Source organism: Eptesicus fuscus, chromosome 1 (assembly GCF_027574615.1).
Source record: "Eptesicus fuscus isolate TK198812 chromosome 1, DD_ASM_mEF_20220401, whole genome shotgun sequence".
Taxonomy (NCBI): domain Eukaryota; kingdom Metazoa; phylum Chordata; class Mammalia; order Chiroptera; family Vespertilionidae; genus Eptesicus; species Eptesicus fuscus.
In genome coordinates, this window is record NC_072473.1 from 58,708,519 (window position 1) to 58,730,002 (window position 21,484).

Genomic DNA, 21,484 nt, shown 5'->3' on the forward strand with positions numbered 1-21,484 from the left:
CAGGCACCTGCAGACAGCAGCTAAATATTTGGAAGGATATCTAAGCTGTGGGAAGTTCTCACTGAGAACTCTGGGGTCTAAATCCCAAGCTGAGCTCTGCATCCCAGAAAAACAGAACTGAGAAAGGAGCTCAAAGAACTTCTGGCTGTGAAAGGCAGCAGAGTTGCTCTCTGCCATGGAGAGATGGCTGAAAATGCAGACACCCTCTTAAAGGGTCAACACACAAAATTTTGTGTGCAGCCACTCATCTTGGGCTCTGGCAGAGGCTTGGAGCTGTGTGAGAAGAGTCCAGGGTTGGGGGCTCTTAGGTTGGAGCTTGGAGGGCAGCCATTTGGGTTTTCTGTGCTGAATTATCCTCTCAAGCTGCGGAGGACATATTTTTTACACAGACTTTTGCAATTCAGGTGGTTTTTGCCTGGAGGGAAGTCAGTTACTCTACCTTTTTGGAAGACCTTTTGCCCCACCCTGTGGTCTATAGCATGAGGCAAATTAACACTTTGAGAATAACAATCAGACAGCAGGAAGAGGTGGAACATTGTTGGTTTTGAGTCTTTGCCTGATTGCCTTCTGAGCCTGGGGCTAGGAAAAGCAGGCCCTAGAGCATAACTTTGTCCTTTCCAAAGGCACCCAGACCTAGCAGAGGGAGCCGGAAGCTGTGGAATGCTGATAGCTCCAAACAGGATACACGGCCAGTCACAAATAGATTCTGACATTGTCCTTCCTGCCCTAGAGATTGTGAGTCATAACATATCTAATTAATATATAGAGGCAAACCAAAACAGGTAGCCAAAATGGGAACACAAAAAATAACTTACAAATGAAAGAACCAAAGAATTATCCAGAAGAAGAGCTAAACCAAATGGAGATTTTAAAAAAATCATCAGCCATAGAGTTTAGAATAATGATGGCAAAGATGCTCAACAGTAGAAAAAATATAGTAACTGTGAAAAAAAGACCAGTTGGAAATACAGAATGACATAGAACTAATAAAGAACACATTGGAATACATACAAAACAGATTAGGGGAAGCTGAGGATTAGATCAGTGAATTAGAAGACAAGTTAGAAAAAAATCACTCAATCAGAGATCCAAAAAGAAAAAAAAAAACAATTTAAAAACAAGAAGACAGCTTAAGTGGGAATATATCCTAAAAATCCCAAAACTCCAATCAGAAAGAATATATGAACACCTATGTTCATAGCAGCATTATTTACAATAGTTAACATTTTGAAACAGCAGAAGTGCCCATCCATGGATGAATGGGTAAAAAAGCTGTGGGACATTTACACTATGGAATACTATGCAACTATGAAAAAGAGTGATCTCTTACCCTTCGGGACATCATGAATGGACCTGGAAAATATTATTTTAAGTGAAATAAACCAATATGAGAAAGACAAATATAACATGATCTCATTTATTTCTGGAATATAATGAGCATAATGAATTAATCAACAAAATAAGACATGAAGCATGGAGGCATAGAACAGACTGACATACCTCAATGTGGAGTTGGGGGGACAAGAAACAATAAACTGAAGAACTTATATAATTTAGCATAGCCCATCAATGTGGGCAATAGGGCTGTGAAGACATGGGGGTAGGTGGTTAGGGGCTGGGAGGATTGGAGCAAAGGTGGGAAAGGGAGAGGTTTCTGTAATACTACTAACAATAAAAAGTTTATTTTGAATAATCATCAAATTTCTATGGATCAACAAACACCATTAATAGCCAAAGCAAAACTAAGACAGAAAAAAAAAGAACAAAGCTGAGAGTATCACACTTCTTGACTTTAAATTGTAATACAAAACTACAGTAGTCAAAACAGTATGGTATTAGCAGAAAAAGAGACATATTGAGCAATGAAAGAGAATTGAGAGCTAAGAAATTTATGCACGGGAGGGAAGATGGCTGCCAACAGGAAGGCAGACTGCAAGATAGTGTGTGAGTGAGAGAACGAAAGGAGTGTGTGTTGTCACATGGGGAGTGTATATTTGTGGGTGAGGGACAGCTATACTCCAAGGGACTGTTGGGGATTGCTGGACTGGTTTCCCCTGACCAGGCAGCCTCCACTGCTGCTGAAATCTCTCCTGGAGCAACCAGCTCTGATGTGGAGACCTTGCCATCTTGAAGGGGAGAGTGGCTGTTATCGGAAGCCTATACATCCCAGGAATGTACAACAACAACACCCAGGGAACAGCTGAGAACCCAGGAACACCTGAGGGACCTCAAGCAGCACGAATACACAGACTCGGATGAGCTATGCACCTTCTTACCGAAAGGTCAGATTTCGCCTAGGAAAAGGTGAGGTCTGTGATCCAGGCAGGAGAGAGAAACGCGCACAACAGGAGGTAGAGGTTCCTGGGAAGTCTGTGCCCCACAAAATTCGCAGCCTTTGGGCCTAGCGTGATCCATGAATATGGAAGGGGTTCTGCAGGGCTGCTAACAGAAGGGAACTCTAAAAAGCAACCCATAGCTGGGCGCAAAAAGGCAGCCTAAAATTTTAACAGTGGGCTGGCTGCTTAGTTCCGGGGGGGGGGAAAAAAGACGCATGCACAGAGACTTTCAAAGAGTTGTGCACAGTGCCAGAGGGTAAAAGTCGTGAGTTTGCACACTTACTCTGGCTCTTTTTTTTTTTCTTTAAATCCTTTCTTTTGATTACTAAGCCCAGTACATAGGATCACCCAATTGGGGACACTCTCAGAGACTGCAGGGGAAAGTTGTGGAACCTGGAGATCAGAGCAGGGAGTAATGATCAGAGAACCAGTTCTGGGCAGTCCATTCCCCCAAACCAGCATTAAGTGCAACAGGGAAAACGAAATCTAAATACTGGCTAGAGAGTACTTATAGCCCCAGAGGTCAATCCAAAAACACTGACACCCAGGGGTTGAATCACAAATTGACTCCTGTGTAAACACAAATAAAGGAGTCTAAGAAACAAAGAAATACTGCCTGCTGGAAAATCAGGACTGTGGTTTATAACACAGAGGAGCAGTGGAACACAGGGAACTTCAACACTGTCCTGACTACCAGACAGGAAAGAGGCAGGCCAAACAGAACAGTAGAGGAAGTGAATGACCTTCACTACTGCACATTTTATTTTGTCATCTTTTACTTAAGAAACTAAATTTTCTATCTTTTTTCCTCACTTGATTTTACCTTTTTAATTATTATAATTTTATTTTTAATCAGTATTATTACTACTACTATTTTACCTTTTTTTAAAAAAAGGTCTCATTTTATTTTCTCTTTATTTTATTTTATTTTGGGATTAGTGTTCTACATTTTATTTTAATTTTTCCTTTAGCATCATCTTACTCTATCTCAACTTTACCCTTATGCCAACACCCTCTTCCTCTTACTTTTCCCCTTTTGTTGTCCTGTTTCTCTTACCCTATTCCTGCTTTAGATTTTCCCTATTCCTTCTTTTTACACCTTGTTAAAAATTCACCCTATTTATATATATAATTACCAATCCCCTGCTCTAAATCCATACACACTTCTCTCTTTTTTTTTCATTTTCCTTTTTTTTCTCTCTGCCCTTTTTTTTATTTGTCTGTTTTTTAGTTGTTGTTGTTATTGTTTTTTTAATTCTGTTTTTTTTTTTTTTGGTTTTGCTTTGTTTTGTCTTGCTTTCTCTCTGTCCTATTGTTGTTGTTTGCTTGATAGTTGATTTAGATTGGTTATTGTTGTGCTTATTGGTGAGACTGTTACTCTTTTTTTTTTTGTTTGTTTGTTTGTCTTTTGCTTCCATTTTTCCTCTCCTAGTTTATTATTACTTGTTGTTTGTAGTTTGCATTCATCTCTGGGTGTTTTTTATTTGCATTTTTTGGGATTAGTGGTTGTTCTATTGGAGTTTGCTCCCCATATAAATAGTTTTTCCCTCTATTTTTTATTCTCTTTCTTTTCTTTCTTACTTTTTGTCCATTTCTCAATATCATTTTTGCACTCTTTTTTGTTTTTATCCCCTAATTCTCTTTTCTCTAGTGGCCACCTTTATTTGAGGTTATTAGAATCATGAATATATTGGTGTACAGTGCCTGGTGCTCTGTGCCTTGTTGTGTTGCATTTTGTCCCATTAAATCAATGCAGCAGAGAGAAAGCAACATAACCAGATAACTGGAGAAGAGACACAATGGGGAGACAAAGAAACAGCTGCATATGAAAGAAAAGGAAGTATCGCCAGAAAAGGAAGTAAACAAAATGGAGGCAAGCAATATGTCAGAAAAAGACTTCAGAGAAATGGTCATAAGGTCGCTGAAAAGAATGGAAGAAAAATTCAATAATATGTGTAAGAACCAAGAGGAAATGAAGAAGAATCAAGAAGAAATGAAGAATGACATTGCTGCAATAAAGAACTCAATAGTAAGCATCAACAGTTGACTAGAAGAAACAGAGGACCACATCAGTGAACTAGAAGACAAGGAAGAAAAAAATACCCAAGCAGAGCAGCATCTAGTAAAGAAAACAAAACAAAACTCCTTAAAAAACAGGAGGAGAGCTTAAGGGAACTTTGGAACAACACGAAATGAAACAACAGCCGCATAATAGGGGTGCCAGAAGAAGAGGAAACAGCAAGGAATAGAAAACAAATTTGAAGAAATAATGACAGAAACCTTCCTGATGTAGGGAAGAAAAAACTCCCAAAAATCCAAGAAGCTCACAGAGTCCCCCCAAAAAATGAACCCCCAAAACTGATGCCAAGGCACATGATAACTAAATTGGCAAACACCAACGACAAAGTGAGCATATTTAAAGCAGCCAAAAAGAGACAGAAAGTTACCTACAAAGGATGCCTCAGCAGACTAGCAACTGATTTCTCAATAAAAACATATCAAGCCAGTAGGGAATGGAATAAAATATACAAGGTCATGCAAAGGAAGGGAGGGAATCCAAGAATACTGTACCCAGAAAGGCTATCAAACAAAATTGAGGGGGAAATCAGGAGCTTCTCAGACAAAAAAAGACTGAGGGAGTTTATTATCACCAAACCAGCAATGCAAGAAATGCTAAAGGGTCTGCTGTAAAAAGAAGAAATAGGAAGTTAAGAAGAAACACAGGCACAAAGAATAAAAATGGCGACAAATGAGTACCTATCAATAATAACTTTAAATGTAAATGGGTTAAATGCCCCCAATCAAAAGACAGAGGGTAGCTGAATGTACAAGAAAACATGACCCATATATTTGCTGTCTACAGGAAACCCACCTCAGAAAAAAGGACTCATACAGACACAGACTGATGGTGAAGGGATGGAAAAAGGTTTTTCCAGGCGAATGGAAATGAAAAAAAAAAAGCTGGAGTAGCAATACTTATATCTGACAAATTAGATCTCAAAGTGAAGGACATAACAAGAGATAAGGAAGACCACTTCATAATACTAAAGGGAGCAATCCAACAAGAATAAATAACTCTGGTAAACATATGCACACCCAAAACAGGAGCACCCAAATACATAAAAAAAACTTCTGGAGGATATCAAGGGAGAGATTAACAGCAATACAATCATAGTAGGAGACTTTAATACCCCACTATCACCATTGGACAAATCCTCTAAACAAAATCAGCAAAGAAACATCAATCCTAAATGACTCACTAGATCAGATGGAATTAATTGACATCTTTGGAACATTTCACCCCAAAGCCACAGAATATACATTCTTCTCAAGTGCACATGGGTCATTTTCAAAATAGACCATGTGTTGGGACACAAGCAAAGTCTCTTCAAATTCAAATAGATATAAATCATATCAAGCATCTTCTCAGATCACAATGGCATAAAACTAGAAATCAATGATAATAAAAACAATAAAAAAATCAAACATCTGGAGGCTAAATAGCATGCTACTAAACAATGACTGGGTTACCAAAGAGATCAAAGAAGAAATAAAAAGCATCATGGCAACAAACAACAATGAAAACACAACATTCTAAAATCTATGGGACACAGTGGAAACAGTCTTGTGATGGAAGTTCATAGCTCTACAGGCCTACTTCAAAAAACAAGAAACAATTGTAATAGATTATCTAACCCTACAACTCAAACAGTTACAAAGAGAACAACAGGAAAAGCCCAGCGTAAACAGAAGGAAGGAAATAATAAATATCAGAGCTTAGATAAAAAACATAAATACCAAAAAAAAAAAAATACAAAAGCTCAACAAAACCAAGATCTGGTTCTTAGAAAGGATAAACAAGATTGATGAACCTCTATCCAGGCTCACCAAGAAGAAAAGAGAGAGGATACAAATGAACAAAATCAGAAATGAAAGAGGTGAAGTCACAACCAATACCACAGTAATACAAAAGATTATGAAAAAATACTATGAACTCTATTCCAACAAAATGGACAATCTACATGAAATTGACATATTCTTAGAAAAATGCAAGCTCCCAAAACTCAACCAAGATGAATCAAAACACCTGAATAGGCTGATAACTACCAAAGAAATTGAAACAGCAATCAAAAATCTTCCAGGAAACAAAAGCCCTGGGCCAGACAGCTTTACAGGGGAATTCTACCAAGCATTCAAAGAAGAAATAAAACCTATCCTCCTCAGACTATTCCAAAAATTTCCAGAGGAAGGCACACTTCCAAGCTCCTTCTATGAATCCGGCATTACCCTAATCCCAAAACTAGATAAAGACACCACCAAAAAATGAGAACTAAAGGCCAATATCCTTGATGAGCATAGATGCTAAAATCCTCAACAAAATTCTAGCAAATCAGATTCAGCAGTACATTACAAAGATCATACACCATGACATAGTGGGATTTATTCCGGGGATGCAAGATGGTACAATATCCAAAAATCTATAAATGTGAAACATCACATAAACAAACTGAGAGACAAAAATCATGTAATCATATCAATTGATGCAGAAAAAGCATTTCACAACATACAACACCCTTTCTTGATAAAAACTCTCAGCAAAGTGGGAATAGAGTGATGATAACTCAACATAATAAAAGCCTTATATGACAAACCTACAACCAACATAATACTGCATGGGCAAAAACTAAACTCATTTCCATTAAGAATAGGAATAAGATAAGGATGCCCACTTTTACCACTCCTGTTCCATGTAGTACTAAAAGTACTAGTCATAGCGATCAGACAAGAAGAAATAAAAGGCATCCAAATTGGAAATGAAGAAGAAAAACTGTCCTTATTCACAAAGGAGATGATACTATACATAGAAAACCACCAGACTCCATCAAAAAACTACTAGACCTAATAAATGAATTTGGCAATGTAGCAGGATACAAAATTAACACCCAGAAATCTATGGCATTTTATAAGCCAATAATGAACTCACAGAAATAGAAATGAAAAAAAAATCCCATTTACCATTGCATCAAAAAAATTAAGATACCTAGGAATAAACTCAACTAAGGATGTAAAAGACCTGTACTCAGAAAACTCTAGGATATAGAGAAAAGAGATAGAGGAAGACATAAACAAATGGAAGAACATACCATGTTCATGAATTGGTGGGATCAACATCGTTAAAATGTCCATACTACATAAAGCAATCTATAGATTCAGTGCAATACATATTAAAATACCAATGGCATATTTGAAAGATCTAGAACAAACTCTACAAAAATTCATCTGGAATAAAATAAAATAAAATAAAATAAAAACCCTAATAGCCACAGCTATCCTGAGAAAAAAGAACAAAGTTGGAGGGATCACAATGCCAGACAGTAATCTATATTACCAAGCCATGGTTCTCAAAACTGCCTGGTACTGGCACAAGAACAGACATATAGAACAATGGAACAGAATAGAGAACCCAGAAATTGACCCAAGCCATTATACTCAATTAATATTTGACAAAGGAGGAAAGAGCATACAATGGAGTCAAAACAGACTCTTTAATAAATGGTGCTGGGAAATTTGGACAGATACATGCAAAAAAAATGAAACTAGATCACCAATTTACACCATACACAAAAACAAACTCAAAATGACTAAAGGATTTGAATGTAAGACAGGAAACCATAAAAATTCTACAAGACTCCCTAGGCAGCAAAATTGCAGACATATATCATAGCAATATCTTTACTGACACAGCTCCTAGGGCAGTGGAGACTAAGGAGAAAATAAACAAATGGGACTACAGCAAAATAAAAAGCTTCTGCACAGCAAAAGAAATCATCAACAAAACAAGAAAGCCTACTGCGTGGGAGAACATACTTGCCAATGTTATCTCCGATATGGGTTTAATCTCCAACATTTACAGGGAACTCATACAACTTAACAAAACGAAGACAAACAATCCAATCAAAAAATGGGCAGAGGACCTGAATAAACACTTTTCAAAAGATGACTGTTCCGTGCCAGCTCAGCCAAGGGTTTGGCGAGCCTGAGGGAAGGCAGTGAAGGATTGAAGAAAATACAGACAAAGAGAATAAGCTGGGTCTAGTTGGATCTCCTGTGCCTGGCTAAGGCCACAGAAAAAGATCCAGACAGCAAGCTGAGCCTTTATTTTATAGCCAGAGGTAAACAAGGTAGTGGTCACCATAGTTACAATGTTCTTGTGAGTTTCACTTGTTTTGGCAGCACTTGCTGCACCTCCAACAGCCCATTAGCTACCCAGATAAGATCTAGGGAGCATCATAAGGTCAAGCTTAATTATGCTAAGAGGGCTGTGCCCTCTAAGCTGGGATTTGTTTGTGGCTTTGCCAACAGGTCAGTCTGAGGCTTAACCCTATAGCCCCTCCCTACAGAGGACATTCAGAAAGCCAAGAGACATATGAAAACATGCTCAAAGTCACTAATCATCTGAGAGATGCATATCAAACCAACAATGAGGTACCACCTCACACCTTCAAAATGGCTATCATCAACAAATCAACAAATGACAAGTTCTGAGAGGATGCAGAGAAAAAGGAACCCTCGTGCACTGCTGGTGGGAATGCAGACTAGTGCAGCCACTGTGGAGAACAGTATGGAGTTTCCTCAAAAACTAAAAATGGAACTCCCATTTGATGGGGTAATACCACTTCTAGAAATATATCCCAAGAAACTAGAAACACCAATCAGAAAGGATATATGCACCCCTCTGTTCATAGCAGCACAATTTACCATAGCTAAGATTTGGAAACAGCCTAAATGCCAGTCAGCAGATGAGTGGATTAGAAAACTGTGGTACATCTTCACAATGAAATACTACCCTGCTATAAAAAAGAAGGAATTTTTACCATTTGCAGCAGCATGAATGGAACTGGAGAGCATTATGTCAAGTGAAATCAGCCAGTCAGTGAAGGAAAAATACCACATGATCTCACTCATTTATGGATAATAAAGGACATTATAATCTGGTGAACAAAAAGATAGATACAGAGGCAGAGAAGCATAGAACAGACTGTGAAAATACAGCAGGAAGGTTGGGAAGGGTTTTGGGGGGGAGGTAAGAGATCAACTGAAGGACTTGTATGCATGCATATAAGCATAACTAATGGATGCAAGACACTGGGGAGGTGAGGTGAGGGCATGTGCTGGGGGGTAGGGGAGGCCGGGGGAAGGTAAATGGGGGATAAAAAGGAGACATATGTACTACTATTTGTAATACTTTAAACAATAAAATAAAATCTTAAAAAATTTATGGGATTAGAACCTCTGGATGTATGGCATCCTGAATGCTACCCCATTATTCATCTGGCTATATATTTTTAAAAAGGCAAACATTTCTTGCACCTAGATTATATTGTTTCAATATCATTATCAAAGAATCATTGGAATAAAAACCTGGCCTAGCTATCTTAGTGAAAATATCCTTTAGATTCTTTATAACCAATAATTTGTATAAAACAACAAAAAGATCCTATAGCATTAGATCACTATAAGATTGCTTTTGCAGAATTGTAATTTGATATTTTATCAGTCAACACTGTCTTTAAAAGACGAATTATTATAAAATTCATAATGTATTAAAATTGGTGAGATCTTCCCAAACTCAAATACACACTTTAAAAAAATATATATTTTTATTGATTTTTTTTTTTTTTAGAGAAAAAAGAATGGAGAGGGAGAGAGAGAAACATCCCAAAGTTGTAACCTTTTGGTGTATGGGATGACGCTCAACCAATGGAGACACACTTTAATTTTAATTATCAATGTGAATTAAAGACTGATTTCAAAGGAAAAAAAATTTAGGTCCTCAAACAAAAGTATACCTTATTTCTTGTGATGGATATTAATTGTTTAACCAAATACAGAAAAATTTTAATCACCCTGAGTCATGTTTACTCAAATAACACAGAATTCAGTTTAGATACTTTGTTTGACCTATTACTGATATAGTTCCAAATCTTTTCTCTAATTTATGGCTTATTTTCTGTCCTTGTAGCAGAAAACCTTTCCCCAGGGATGAGCTTTGATGCCTACTATCAATTCTGTTGGAAGCTTTGTCCCTAATCTGCATTTCAATGCCGGGCCAGGGAGGAGAGAGATACTTCTCTCTGCATTCCAAAGATTTTAGAACTTCAAATTATTTAACTTTTTTCCCATTGTTTTTTATTATTTGATCCAATAATTATTTAGAAGTATATTTTAATTAGATCATACTGTTTATTCTGTTTTTTTTCACATTTTAAATTTTAATTTAATTTTTGTAATTTATCTTTATTATTGAAAGTATTACAGATGTCTGCTTTGTTTTTCCCCCCATTAACCCCCTCCTCCCAGCACCCAAACCTCCCAAACCTTTGCTTCACTATTGTCTATGTCCATGGGCTATGCATATATGCATATAAATTCCCCAGTTAACCTCTCCCCACCCACCCTTGGATTTCTTTGAATAAATACCCAGAAGTGGAATTACTGGGTCACATGGTAGTTCTGCTTTTAATTTTTGAGGAACATCCATACTCTTTTCATAGTCGTTGCACCAATTTAAAATTCCACCAACAGTGCACAAGGGTCCCCTTTTCTCCACATGCTCACCAATGCTTGCCTGTTGATTTATAAGTGGTAACCCCTCTGACAGGTATGAAGTTAAATTTTATTGAGGCTTTAATTTGCATTTCTCTAATTAGTGATGTTGATCTTTTTTTGTATGTCTGTTGGCCATCTGAATGTCTTCTTTGAATAAATGTTTATTCAGGTACTCTACCCATTAAAAAAAATTATTGATTTCAGACAGGAAGGGAGAGGGAGAGAGAGATAGAAACATCAATGATGAAAGAGAATTATTGATTGGCTGCCTCCTGCACTCCCCACACTGGGAATCAAGCCTGCAACCCGGGAATCTAATGGTGACCTCCTGGTTCATAGGTCAATGCTCAACCACTGAACCATTCTGACTGGGCTACTCTGCTCATTTTTAATTAGAGTGTTTCTTTTTTTGGTGTTAAGTTGTATGAGTTTCTTATGTTTTGCATGTTATCCCCTTATAGGATGTATCATTAGTATATATATCTTCTTCCATTTAGCAGATTGTCTTTTCATTTTGTCGATAGTTTTCTTCAACGTGCAAAAGAACTTTAGTTTGATCAAGTCCCATTTGTTGATTTTTTCTTTTGCTTCTCTTGTCAGAAGATACATATCCAAAATAAATATTCTTAAGATTAATGCTAAATAGTTACTGCCCCTAGTTTCTTCTAATATTTTTTATGGTTTCTGCTCTTACATTTAAGGCTTTACACTATTTTGAGTTTATCATTGTGTTAGGTCCACTGAAGGAGGAACGCAGGAGGCCAGAATGGTGAGGGAATTTGAATTTATTCTATCATCCGCACATGAGGTGGCTGAGCCTGGATGGCTCCAGCACACCAGTGATGGGAGTCAGTGGTTTTTAAAGGACTTTTGGCGGGCTTTTTCTGGGCAGAGAATTCTTTGTGCAGGTCCCTATTATGGTCTTAGCAAGTAGAATGTGATGTAAGCAAGTGGAATAACCATTGTGAAGTGGCCTAAAGGTCAGTATCCAGGGTAGGGATATTGATTTAATTATTTGATCAGACCTAACACTTTGTATATGGTGTAAGAAATTGGTCTAGTCAACTTTTGAATGCATAATCCAGGTTTCCCAACACCATTTATTGAAGAGACTGCCTTTTCCTCATTATATACAGGGTGGGGCAAAATAAATTTTACAGTTTGAATACACAAAACATGGTGCTTATTCTTGTATTATTATTTATTGATCATTGTATTATTTTTCTATACAAACAACTGTAAACCTACTTATGTTTAACTCTATATTCTTGCCTTTTTGTCATAGATTAAATTACTATATAGGCATGGATATATTTCTGGGCTTTCTATTCAGTTCCATTGATCTATGCCTGTTTTTATGCCAGTACCATGTTGTTTTTATTACTAGCCTTGTAGCATAGTTTTATAGCAGATAGTGATATAACCTCCAACCTCCTTCTTTCTTATGACTGCATTGGCTATTTGAGGTCTTTTTTGATTCCATATACATTTTTCTGTGAAAAAATCCCATTGTTATTTCTATAGGGATTGCATTGAAACTATAGATTGCTTTCAGTACTATGGGTATTTTAATGGTGTTGATTTTTTTTCTGTCCATGAGCATGTTATGTTCTTAAATTCATTTGTATCCTTATCAATTTATTTCTTGTATTATAGCTTTTTGAGTATAGATATTTTAACTCCTGAGTTAAATTTATTCTTAGATATTTTATTATTTTTGATGCAGTGGTAAATGGGATTGCTTTCTCAATTTATCTTTCTGATAGTTTGTTAATGGTGTATGGAGATGCAACAGATATCTCAATATTACTTTTGTATCCTAAAACTTAATTGAATTAACTTATTAGTTTAAATAGTTTTTGGTATGATATTTAGGGTTTTATTTTGCCTATCTAATTTGGATACCTTTTACTTTATTTCCTTATATGATTGCTGTGGCTAGAAATTCCAATAATATTTTGAATGAAAATGGTGAAAGTGAACATCCTTGTGTTGTTTCTTATTTTAAAAACCTTTCAGCTTTTCACTATTCAATATGATGTTATCTGTGGGTTTGTCATATATGTTAATTGTGTTTAGGTATGTACCCCCTCCACATTTTGCTGAGAGTTTTTTTTATCATAAATAGATGTTTGATTTTGTCAAATGCTTTTTCTGCATCTATTGATACAATCTTCTGACTTTTATTCTTCCTTTTGTTTATTTTGTGTATCATGTTAATTGATTTGTCAATATTAAGCTAACCTTGCATTCCCAGAATAAATTCCACTTGATCAAGTTGTGTGATCTTTTCAATGTTTTACTAAATTCTGTTTTCTAATATTTTGAAAAGGCTTTTTACATCTATGTTCATCAGGGATACTTGCCTATAATTTTATTTCTTTATAGCAGTGGTCACCAACCTTTCAGACCTCATGGACCACCAGTGGTTTGCAGACAACCGTTGGCCACTGCTATTTTAGAGATTCATTCATTTTGCTTTTGTTTTTCTGAGCTGAAACAATTCACTGGCAATCAACATGTTTGTTTGTTGTTGTTGTTTTCAGAAAGTATAATTTTTTCTATATAAAAAATTGTACAACTAAACCTAGGTGTCACAAATGGGATTTTAAGATTATGCATGGATATTTTGTACTGGTTAAAAGAAAAAGAATGTATAATGCTTGCACTAAATAAAAAAATATGTGTGTATGTTTGTAGGTATACTAGTATATTTCTATATGATATATGTATATCATATACAAATATACTAGTATATCATATACATATATACTATTTGTATATGATATATATACTAGTATATATATATCATATACAAATATACTATATATATACTATATATATACAAATATACTATATATATACAAATATACTATATATATCATATACATATATACTATATATAGTATATACAAATACACTATATATATACTATATATATACAAATATACTATATATACACAAATATACTATATATATCATATGCATATATACTATATATATAGTATATATATATGATATACTAGTATATATATATATATATATCATATATAAATATACTATATATATATATATATATATATATATATATATACACACTGAGTGGCCAGATTATTATGATCTCTGAAGGCATAATAATCTGTCCACTCAGTATATAGTATATATATATATATATATGTGTGTGTGTGTGTGTGTGTGTGTGTGTGTATTTGAGGCCCTGTGCATGAATTCGTGCATGGGTGGGTCCGGCCAGCCTGGCCAGGGGGAGGGGTCATGGGTGGTTGGCCGGCCTGCCTGGTGGTCGAACTCCTGGTCGAGGGGACAATTAAATATATATATATATATATATATATATATATATATATATATACACACACACACACACACACATATATATATTTATATGTATATATGTATATATAAATATATATAGGTGTGTGTATATATATATATATATATATATATATTTAACATTGTATTGTTAAAAAGGAAAAAAGCTTGAGGTATAAAGAATAAAAGAAGAATTGGGAGGTATTTTAAGCATCCTCAGATTATCTTTATTCACATGATAGACTTGTAGCATAGCGATTGTTGAGGAAATTCTTTCATATAACTGGCTATCTCTCCTTAATTTGCTGTTGAGATTTTCTTTAAGTCACAATTAACTTAAAAAGAGTAACAACCACAAATAGGATCTTGAATGCTTTTATATATCATGGATATAAATAAAATAAAACTTTCTATTTCCTTTTGTGGATTTAAACGTTATAACTAACTGATTAATTAAGCCACATGTCCATTATGAAGTCACACACCAGTAGATAGAAATGATCTTGGTCAACCTTTGTCAGTAGCCCTATGGTAAACTGGATAAAATATATACATGTCTGATTCTTATTATTTGTCGGCATTCATGTGAAAAGTTCCTACTAGGGGATCCATGTGCAGTTTGTCAATCTATGTAGACGGGTAGTGTTAAACTCACCTGACCACATTCTAGAACTATAAATTGGTTTACTCATTGTTGGTAGATTTATTCTTCTAACTCAGCCATTTATTCTTTTTTTAAATTAAATTCTTTATTGTTTAAAGTCTTACACGAGTCTCCTTTTGCCCCCATTGCCCTCTCCTTGGCCACTCCCACCACCCCCCCTGTACATGGTCTCACCCTCCTACTATCTCTGCCCATTGGTTATGCTCATATACATGCATACAAGTCCTTTAGTTGATCTCTTACCCCCTCCCCCACCTTTTCTCATAGGTTGGACAGTCTGTTCAATGCTTCTGTGTCTCAGCCATTTATTCTTAATTTTGAACTTATTTCTTCCTCTGAGCTGGCTTCACATAGCAAACATTTAATAAGGATGGACTCAATGTGAGATGATTTAAAGGTTTTAAGTCAGTTTGTGCAATATCATTCCTGTTTCAGACATCCAGGGCTGATGCATATGTCCATTTTTTGCCTCATTCATTACTCTTTCTTATTCTATTATGAACCTATCTGTGGAGATTTTTCTGTTTCGGATTTTTTCTAAGCACTCAAGTAATAATATAAGTATGTAAGAGAGAAGATGACTCTGTGATATGATGATAAATTAAGATGACACATATATCAAGAATTATTTTGAAAATAAAGTTTGCTAAGGAATGAATCATTCTTTTTAATTTACTTCTCAAATATAAGAGCATGACGTAGAGAAATAGCTAATAAATATGAAGAAAATATTTTTTTAAATAAGAGAAGACCCTCTGGCATATTTTCTGCATAGACAAACAGGCCCAACAACAGCTTTATGTTGATTTTCTGAGAAGTATATGCATATTACAGAGGAATGGGGCAGACCCAATAAGTCTTTTTTTTTTATCTCTGTTTCTAATATTCTCTGATCAAATACCAATATATACCTGTTTTAACAAGTTATAATAAAAATATACCATAAATTACATACATAAAAGTTAAATATATTGATAAATGAAATGTATCTGAAGTAATATGTACCTAGACAGAAGATTCTAAATTAAATATAATAAATTATAAGGAAGAGTGTTAAGCCTTAATCCTAAATTATCACTTTCTAAATAGGTATTACATGCAGAATTGTTTTTGTTACTGGTGCTAAAGTATATCAGATGCCTTATTATTAAATAGAGTACCGTAATGGTGTATGGAAACTGTTAATAACAGAAATGCTTCTTCTAAATTTAAAACATGTTAAAATGTATTGTCATTTAATATGAGAGCATATGCAAGTTTATACAGATTAAGCTTTAATATGAAATTAAATGCTATATGGGGACTAATGGGGGATTAAGGACACATATGTAATACCTTAACCTTTTGCACTCGGATGTCGAGTGTGACTCGACACGGTTAGCATTGGTAGCAGCTCTTTTTATACTTTTTGAATGTATCAATAATTTGAAATATAAAAAAATCCAAATAAATAAGTTTGTATGAAAAGAAACCCCAGTTTTTTTTTTATTCTACTGCCACAGTTTGTAAAATCTGGGGTATTTAAAAAATTAAATCCCGAGTAGAATAAAGGAATCAAGAAAAAAGCAAGCGAGTGCAAAGGGTTAATAAATAAAGAAAGAAAAAATGTAATAATAAAAGAACTTTCTTGACCTATTAAATAACATTTAAAATATCTATAGCTAGCATCATATTTAATAGTAAGAGAATGGCTACTATTCCTATAATATATTGAACAAAACAAAAATTATCTCACTACAACTATGTAGCATTATACTGGAAGTCTTAGCCAGTGAAATATGGCAAGATGAAGAAATAAAAATGATTCAAAGTGTAAAGGAAAAAACAAAACTGCCTCTATTTGCTGATGACATTGTGGTTAATGTAGAAAATATACAAAATTTTTTAAGAACTCCTAAGTGAATTTATCAAAGTCAGAGGATACAAAGTAAATATATAGAAATCAATAATAATCTATACATATAAAGAGGTAATATGCTAATTGTCCATTATGGTGTCCCAGTAATGACCAATTTGCATATTGACAGACCAGCAGGAAGCTGTGCTTACAGCAGGGGGCGGGCGGTCAGAGCCAAGTTCCTGGGAGTCTGAGGAGAGTGCCTGACAGGAGCCCAGACTACAAAGAAGGAAGAGGAAGCGGCCATGGGGAGCTCTTCCAATCCCCCTGCACAGACACCCTACCCCAGCCCCCACACCCCCAGGGGGACGGGGAGGCTGACTGGATGGGGAGAAGACCCAGCCTTGGGGGTAGCTGCAGCTCGCTTGTCCAACTCCCGATCTCTTCCCCCGCCACCCTTGCCAGGGGTGCCCACAACAATAGCATGCCAGTGACCACTCATCAGTGCCCCTGAGGCACCCAGGGCCTTGGCCTGCCACTGCCAGGCCCCCTCCACTGGGGCTGGGAACGCCTCTCCTCACTATAACTCCAGATCCGGGTGGAGGCAGGCCTGAGTGGCCCCCCAGGGTCAGACCCTTCCCCCCCACAGCAGCAGCGCCATCTCCACAGAGGAAGCGTGCTGAACCTCGCTGGGGGAAAGGCTAAACCCACCCTCCTAGCCCACCTGGCTCTACCATGGCCCGGCCCGCACCCCACTTCAGGAGATTGGAACCCCACCCTGAGCAGGTACAGCTGCGAAACAGCCACATACAATTTAAAGAATGGCGCCAAGCGGGAAGGTTTGACAGTTACTCCCCCTTTGGCCTCGCCGCCCACCCTGTCCCCCTCTAATGCCCTTCCCTCCACCAGCACCTCCAGGGATGACCACCACTACAGGGCTGCTGGCCAGAGCCTACCCCTTCGAGGCCTGCGGAACCCTCTGCAAAGCTTCCATAGCTACAGTCCCAGGAAACAATCATGCCCTCCTCCCCTAATCAGCACCTGCTGCCTGCAGGGGTACCCATGAGCTTAAAAATAACAATCTCTTCCCGTTTAGAAATCACTTACTTGATGAAACATTTCTAGGTTTATTAGCTCAGAACCTCCTCATGACGACCCAGTAAGATAGGCAGAGAAAAGATTACAATTCCCATGGTATATGCATATGAATTCAGAAATGAAGCTCAGAGAGGAAAACTGTCAAGTCCAGTGGTTCCCAAGGTGCAGCACATGCCCCACAGTGGGGGCAATATGATTTTAAGTGGGGGCAATTTGAGAATGAGTTAACAGTGAATTTTTTGCATTTCTTACGGTTCTAGGGGGCCTCATCTACAGCATATCCTATATAATAAAAGGATAATATGCAAATGACCGAATGGTGGAATGACCGGTCACTATGATGCACACTGACCACCAGGGGGCAGACACTCAATGCAGGAACTGCCCCCTGGTGGTCAGTGTGCTCCCACAGGGGAGCGCAATCAGCCAGAAGTTGGGCTAACGGCTGGTGAGCACAGTGGCAGTGGTGGGAGTCACCCCTGCCCTCGTGGCAATGCTAAGGATGTCTGACTGATGGCTTAGGCCCACTAAACCATCAGTCGGACATCCCCCCAGGGCTCCTAGACTGCGAGAGGGCACAGGCCAGGCTGAGGGACCCCCCCCAAAGTGCACGAATTTTGTGTACCGGGCCTCTAGTGCTATATATTAGCAATGAATAACTACAATTTTAAAATTGATCCCTTATACCATACCACCAAAAATGAGAAGTACTTGGCAATCATAAAAGCAGCATATCTATGCTGAAAATGACACAGTACTGGTGAAAGAAATCAAATATCTAAATAAATTAAGTTGGAGTGACATTCCATGATCATGTATTAGAAAATGCAATAGTGGTAAGATGCCAGTCACCTCTCACTTGATATATCTATTTAATGTAATCCCAGTGATAATTTCAGCAAGTTTTAATTCAAATATTTAGAAGCTGACTTTAAAATATATACAGTAAAACAATGAGCTAAAAAAGCTAAAACAATTTAAAAATGAAAAACATAAAATAAATGACTTACATTGCCTAGTTTTAGAACGTATTCCCAATCTACAGTACTCAAAACAAAATGGTGCTAAAAAAAGGATAAATAAACACATCAATAGATCAGAATAAAGTTGAGAAAAAGGCTTATATACAGTTTATTTCTCTTTTTACAAAGATAAAACAAAAATTAAATAGCGAAAATATTATGCTTTTTTTCTTTTGTGCTTATCCTACCTTATAATAGAGAAACATGCACATTGACCGCACCTTCGCTATGCCCATGATTGGGCCTGCCAGAGGCTGGGGGCGGGACTCCGGGTGGCCTATCCGGCCCTTGGAAAGACCAAGATGGCTGCACACAATCCTGTTAGTTCCCGTGCTCCGCGGGGGTCCCGGAGGCGATCACCACCCGGGGGGGCATGTCCAGGCCGAGCCCGGCGCTCAGCGTGGGTCCCGGGGGCGATCGTCACCCAGGGGGGCGTGTCCGGGCCAAGCCTGGTGCTCCCCAGGGGTCCCGGGGGCGATCGCCACCCGGGGGGGCGTGTCCGGGCCCAGCTAGCCGCTCCAGTGGCGGGGGTCCCTGGGCGATGGCCACCCTGGCCTAAATGGCTGGTGCTGAGAGGGATCAATGGGGCCCGTGGAAGGATCGGGAGGTAGTTGACCAATGAGGGCATCTGCAGCAGCTGGATGCAGAGCTCCCGTCCGTGTTCTCCCGTCCGTGTTCTCCGCGTTGCACCCATAGTGGCTGAGTGGGGATGCTGCATGAGGCCAGCTTCCCAAGCCAGGCTGCCCAGGGAGAGAGGGCCTCTGGGCTGGGAGCACGCCCCCACCCCAGTGGACAGGACACAGAGAGCGAGCAGCAGAGAGCTACTAGGGGTGGTGGGTGTGGTGGCCTGGCTTCCAAGAGGCTAGCTTCAGCTGCTGTGGCCTGCGCTGAGGTGGCTGGTGGTGGGGGCAACTGCGGGGGCGCATCCGAGGCTGGGGCACTGGGAGACGTGGGACTGCAGTCCAGAAAGCGAGGCTCCGGAGGATCTGGTCACCGACCCCCGGCATTGAAGCCGCCTCCTACAAGATGTATCCTAGCCTAGGTGTGTGGGAAGCAGGTTCAGGAACCACTCCCTTTGCGGCGCCAGAGCCCAGGCCTGCCAGCGCCCCAGAGGAGACCCCTGCCAGGATTGGGGTCATGGCCAGCCTTCAAACTGTGGCGGCCCCTAGCCCAAGGAGGCCTCCTGGCCGAGGACGCCTGAGTCTGTTCTTGACCTAGGGCCGGACTCTCCCCGCAAGGGACTCAGAAGCCGCCAGAGTCTAACTGCCAGTCTCTGGGAGTGCATCCACTGTCCACCAAAAAGTAGGGCCATCAAACCATTCAGTCTCAGTGCAGGCACAGGTCCCTGGCTGACGGGGTGGAGGCCAGACCAAAACAAAACAGCAGAAACACCCTGCCCACCTGGGCAGGTACTGCTGTAGTCCACGTGGCCTGGGCAGTGTAGAAAGCGCTACTTTCTCCCAGGTCCTGTGCTGGCACCGCCGCCTTGCTCACCCTCAAGCCCCCCTGAGTCCTGACAGCAAAGTGTGTGGGGCATTCTGCAGGAGTTGTGCCGTTCTGGGTGCTTTTGCCCAAAGACACACTTTGGGATGAATTCAGAGCCACGTCTCATTTCCCATGAGACTGGAAGAACCATGTAAAAGGATTTTGACAAAAGCTTTCCACATCTCTTTATTCTTTTGAATCCATAAAACGACCTTAAAAAGAGCATCTGGGCCACCTAAGAAAGAATGCACTTTCTGGCCAGAGCACGCAGGATTCTTTTGCCCAACATGTTAAAGGGAGCAGAGCTGGCACAGTGGGAATGGCCCTGGTGCCCTATGAGGAGACCGGGGGAATGGGGTTGCCGAAATTCCATAAGCCTCTTGCCACCTTCTCCTTTGCAAACCACACCATCCAGATCCACCAGGACTGGAGGCAACTGGGAATCACAGCCGTGATTTGGGACATGGTAAGCAAATCTTGAGGGGCCTCTGAAAACATCTGCAATTGATTATAAGACTGGTCTTTATTTAAAAAGAAATAAAAGAACAGCTTTGTTGAGATATAACCCATATACTGTACATGTCACCTAAAGTGTACAATGAACTGGTTTTTTAAAGTAAATTCAGAGTGGTACAACCATCACCATGCTCAATTTTTAAATATCTTCATGACCCATCCCCTCCAAAAAAAACTTCTACCCACTGGAATCACTTTCCTGATCATCTTCCCCAAAATAGATTGCACTTTAAAGGTGGGTAAAGGAAAGTTGAGGGAAGTTAAAACACTGCACAAAGGATATTGTAAGATGACAAAGCCCAAAGTGAAGATCATGTGTTTTCTTTAAAATATATATATATTTTTAAAATTTCAGAAAGGGAGAGGGAGAGAGAGATAGAAACATCAATGATAAGAATCACTGATCAGCCGAAACCGGTTTGGCTCAGTGGATAGAGCGTCGGTCTGCGGACTGGAAGGTCCCAGGTTCGATTCCGGTTAAGGGCATGTACATTGGTTGCGGGCACATACCCTGGTGGGGGGTGTGCAGGAAGCAGCTGGTCGATGTTTCTCTTTCATCGATGTTTCTAGCTCTCTATCCCTCTCC